Below are 5,304 nucleotides of genomic sequence, written 5' to 3'. Positions count from 1 at the left end.
AGATAGGTGGAGGAAAGATTGAGGAAGGAGTTATTGGTGTGTTGAGGGAATAGTAAGGTGACCAGAGGGGCTGCTGGGAGACTTGGGAATGAGCCATAGGAGGAGTTAAAAGTGCCAGCTTATATTGAAGTATTGTAGGTAGTGTAACTATTTTGACTTTTTGGGGAGGCTATTAGATGTTTTTGAACAGAGGAAGGACATGATCCTATTTATTTTTCTGAAAGAATGATGATGATGGTTTTATACTGTATCAATTCCAAGAACTCCCTTCCCAAATGCTTTCAGGATAGGGTTAGTGGGGCCATGTTTGTGCCATATTTAGAAGTTGGAAGAGAAGAAGTAGCCATATGCTCTGAAGGGCAGTGGGGGCCCCAGGTGCTGCCACAGCTCCCCACAGTGCTGCTCATCTGCTGACTCACCGGCGGGCATGATGCCCCAGCTCCTGCCAGGTGACCTTGTTCAGCAGGCTTCTGCAGGTCACCCACATTGCAGGAGGTGGAGGTCATGAGACACCAACACAGGTCCCAGTTTGTTCTCACTCTCTCCTATTTCACACCCAGCTTTTATATCCTGACTATGTGGCCTGCCAACCTACAGTGACCTCAGGTCCATCCCATAGACTTCTTTACCAGCTCCCACACTGGTGAAAGGTCTAATGCTTATTAAAAAAATCCTCATATTCCATACCCCTCCCAGTGGTTCTACTTCTCTGATTGAATTCTAACTGAATGATATTCCTCCTGGGTTCTTGCTCAGGAGATCAAAGGACACTAGAAGGCAAACTGTGATAATCCACGTGTGGTGTGATGGAAGTGGTGAGCATTGTTCAAATTTGCATATATTTTTATGCATTTGTCTTTTTCCTTTTCTGAGGCAATTACAATCCCCAGGCAAACGTGAGTCTTTTTTTTTTTTTTTTGAGATTTTATTTATTTATTTGAGAGAGAGTGAGAGCGAGAGAGATCACAGAGGGAGAAGGAGAAGCAGACTCCCCACTGAGCCCGATGCGGGGCTCGATTCCAGGACCCCAAGATCATGACCTGAGCTGAGGGCAGCTGCTTAACTGACTGAGCCTCACAGGTGCCCCAAACATGAGTCTTTATTGTCTTGTTATTTCTGTGCCAGCTCCCAACACAGATGAGATCTATAAAAATTCCAGGCTCTTGTTTACTCGACCTGATGTCTTTTTTCCCCCCATAAATTTTATAGCAGTATAGCATTCATAAGGAAAGAGGCCCAAATCATAAGTGGGCAGACTGACATTCTCACAATTTATGAATGTCTGATGAAACCAAAATCCAGATTAAGAACAGACTAATACCAATATCCTAGGATTGATTTTTATACCATAGTGAAGTCACCAATCCCAAAGGTAACCCCTGTCCAGATTCCTAACACTGTACATTAGTATGACTCTATTTGAGCTCTATATGGAGGGAGTCAAGCAGTATGTCCATTGCACCTGAATTCTGTGGCTCAACATTATGATTCTGAAACTTATGTATGTTATGGTGTGTAGTTTTAGTTTTTAAGAATTTAAATTTTTAAGTAATCTCTACACCAAATGTAGGGCTCAGACTCAAAGCTCCGAGATCAAGAGCCACATGCTCTATGACTGAGCCAGCCAGGCATCCCTGTAGTTGAAATTCTGTTATTCTTATGTCTTATTCTTCTTGTGTAAATAAAGGCAATTTAATCCTTTTAGTGTACATGTTCATTTGGATTGTTTCCAGACTTGGCTATTAGAAGAGTGCTGTTATAAATATGTTTGTATATGTCTTTTGGGACATTTATACATGAATTTCTTCTGAGAATATAGTAAAAACTGCTGGATCATTTGGTAGGCATATCTTAGCTTTCATAGACAATACCAAACAGTTTTCCAAAGTGGTTGTACCAATGAATTGATATTTCCACCAGCAGTGTATGAGAATTCTGTTGCTCCAAATATTCCAACATTTGGTATTGTCTATTTCCCCCCCATCTTAGCCATACTGATGAGTGTGTAGTGATACCACACTGTAATTTTAATTTTCATTCCCCTGTGACTACTGAAGTGAAGAATCTTTATGTATGTTTTTTGTCTATTTGGCTGGATTCTTTTGTGAATTCTCTTTCAAAATGTTGCCTTGGGTGCCTGGCTGGCTCAGTCAATGGAGCATGTGACTCTTGGTTTTCAGTGTAGAATTTTACACATCATTTATTAGATGTTTTCCTAGATATTTGATGTTTTTGATGCTATTTTAAATGGTGTAACTTTTTTAAAAAAAGATTTTGTTTCTAAGCAATCTCTGTACCCAATGTGGGGCTTGAACTTACAACCCTCACATGCTCCACTGACTGAGCCAGCCAGGCGCCCCTAAATGGCATCACTTTTAAAGTTTCTTTGTTGAAAAAAAAAAGTTTCTTTGTTGGTAGTATTTAGAAAGTACATAGAAATAAAATCAGCATTGTATTTTGAATTTGAATCCAGCAACATTGCTAAATTATGGTATATTGCTTTAGATTCCATTTTATTTTCTATGTACACCATGATGTCATCTGTGAATAATAACAGGTTTATTTATTTTCATCCAATCTATATGTCTTTTATTCATTTGTCTTGCCTTAAATTCATTGGATAGAACCTCCAACAAAATGGTGAGAATGGGCATACTTGCTTAATTCTGACCTTAGGGGGGAAAGCTTTCAATTTTCACCATTAATTTTAATAATTCATCATTGTGATTGGATGTAGAAATTTTAGACGTTATTGTAAGAATAACGAGGTTTTCTTCTGTTCTCAGTTTGCTAAGAATTTTGCATTTTTTGAATAAACCCTATTTTGTTGTGATTTTTTAAAATTTTTTCTTGATTTATTGGTATTTTGATAAGGAGTTTTGCATCTATGTTTATGAGATGCATTTTGAAATGTCCTTATTAGGTTTGGTATCAAAATTACCGGACTTTTACAATGAGTTGCAGAGTGTTTCCTTCTTTCTGTTCTCTGGATGAGTTTGAGTAAGATTAATACTATTTCTTTCTTAAATGTTTAGAATTCCCTGGTGAAGCAATTCAGGCATGGTGTTTTCTTGTGGCAAATATTTAAAATAGTGGTCCAATTTCTTTAATAGCGCTAGGAGAATTCAGACTTTCTATTTCTTCTTGTGTCAATTTTCATAGGTTTTTTTTTTTTTAAAGATTTTATTTATTTATTCATAAGAGACAGAGAGAGAGAGGCAGGCTCCCCACTGAGCAGGGAGCCCGATGTGGGACTCGATCCCAGGACCCTGGGATCATGACCTGAGCCGAAGGCAGATGCTTAACCATCTGAGCCACCCAGGCACCCAATTTTCATAGGTTTTATTTTTCAAGAAAATTGGTCATTGAACTAAGTCGTCAAAGAACTAAGTTGTCAAATATTGAAAAGTTGTTTATTGAATTCTCATTATCTTTAAAAATGTCTGTAGAGGGATGCCTGGGCCGCTCAGTCAGTTAAGCATCTGCCTTCGACTCATGTCATGATCCCAGGGTCCTGGGATCGAGTCCCATGTTGGGCTCCCTGCTCAGCAGGGAGTCTGCTTCTCTTACTCCCTCTGCCCTTCCTCCCTGCTCATGCTCTCTGTCTCTCTCTCTCAGTCTGTCTCTCAAATAAATAAATAAAATCTTAAAAAAAAGAAACTATGGTCATTTATTCCATTTTTTGATGCATACTTGACAACAGCAGAATCCATATATTTCCTCCTTAATATGAAGAGTGAGTACTGTTACTGTAGGAAGAGTCCTTGGAAATTAATCTGACTTGCAATAGCAATTTGCAAGTGATACATATATATGGCATTGCAAAAAGAGTGATATTATCAAAGAATAAAAGATGCAAATGTGGTGACTCCTATCACATCTCCACCTACTTCACTTGTTTAGCTTGCATTGAAATGGATGGAGTTTGGATAATGACTGTAGTTTATCATTAAATCAATCAGGATTCCTAATTTCTGTGTGTTAGATGATGGCAGGTTAAACTCATATTAGATTCCAGTAGTACAGAGGTCTCAGTTATGTCACCCAAATGAAAGTCATTGCTGCATTTAGCAACTCCTTCTACTCAGAAGCACAGAGTTAGGGGTCTCTGGGTGGCTCAGTCAGTTGAGTGTCCAACTCTTGATTTCAGCTTGGGCCATGATCTCGGGGTAATGGGATCCAGTCCCACCTCAGGCTCTGCACTGGGCAGGGAGTCTGCTTGGGATTCCCCCCCCCCCCCGCCCACCTCTAGCCCACCCAGTTCGCTCTCTCTCTCTCTCTTAAAAAAAAAAAAAGCACAGTGTTTATTTGGTTTCGGTTTCTATACATTTTATTTATTTATTAAAGGTTTTATTTATTTATTTGACAGAGAGAGAGACAGTGAGAGAGGGAACACAAGCAGGGGGATTGGAAGAGGGAGAAGCAGGGAGCCCGATGCAGGGCTTGATCCCAGGACCCTGGGATCATGACCTGAGCTGAAGGCAGACGCTTAACGACTGAGCCACCCAGGCGCCCCTGGTTTCTGTACATTTTAAAACGAACATACACACCATTTAAATGTGCTGCTCTGACCCATTTTCTGAATGACTTATGAAATAGGCAGTATTGATTGGGTCCCAAAGCTAGAGAAAATTTGGCAAGTCTTTTTAAAAAAATTTTTTAAAGATTTTCTTTGTAAGTAACTGAATGTGGAGCACAGACTCACAACTCTGAGATCAAGAGCCACGTGCTCCCCTGACAGAGCCAGCCAGGTGCTCCTGGCAAGTCTTTTTTTTTCTTAAATGAGATGTAAATGACATATAGCATTGTATTAGTTTTAGGTGTATACAACATAATGATTTGATATCTGCATATATTGTGAAATGATTAACCACAATAAATTTTGTTAACATTCATTGCTAAACATAGCTACACATTTTTTTCTTGCAGTAAGAACTTTTAAGATCTACTATCTTAGCCACTTTCAAATATATGTTTTGATCTTATCAAATATATGATATTGTTAACTATAGTCACAGTGCTGTATATTACAATCCCAGGGATTATTTATTTTATAACTTTTGAAGTTTGTACCTTTTGACTCCCTTCACTCATTCCACTCACCCCCCATACCCCACCTCTGGCAATCCCAATCTCTGTTTCTATGAGTTTGGTTTTTCTTTTTTATTGAGATAAATTGACATTATATATATACAATCACATTACTGTTTTCTTTTAAGATTCTGCATATAAGTGAGATCATAAAGTATTTGTCTTTCTCTGACTTATTTCACCAAGCATGAGGACCTCATGGTCCATCTATGT

This window comes from Leptonychotes weddellii, chromosome 16 (genome assembly GCF_054177405.1).
Source record: "Leptonychotes weddellii isolate Sample4059 chromosome 16, ASM5417740v2, whole genome shotgun sequence".
NCBI classification, from domain to species: domain Eukaryota; kingdom Metazoa; phylum Chordata; class Mammalia; order Carnivora; family Phocidae; genus Leptonychotes; species Leptonychotes weddellii.
Note: the sequence above shows the minus strand (reverse complement) of the source record.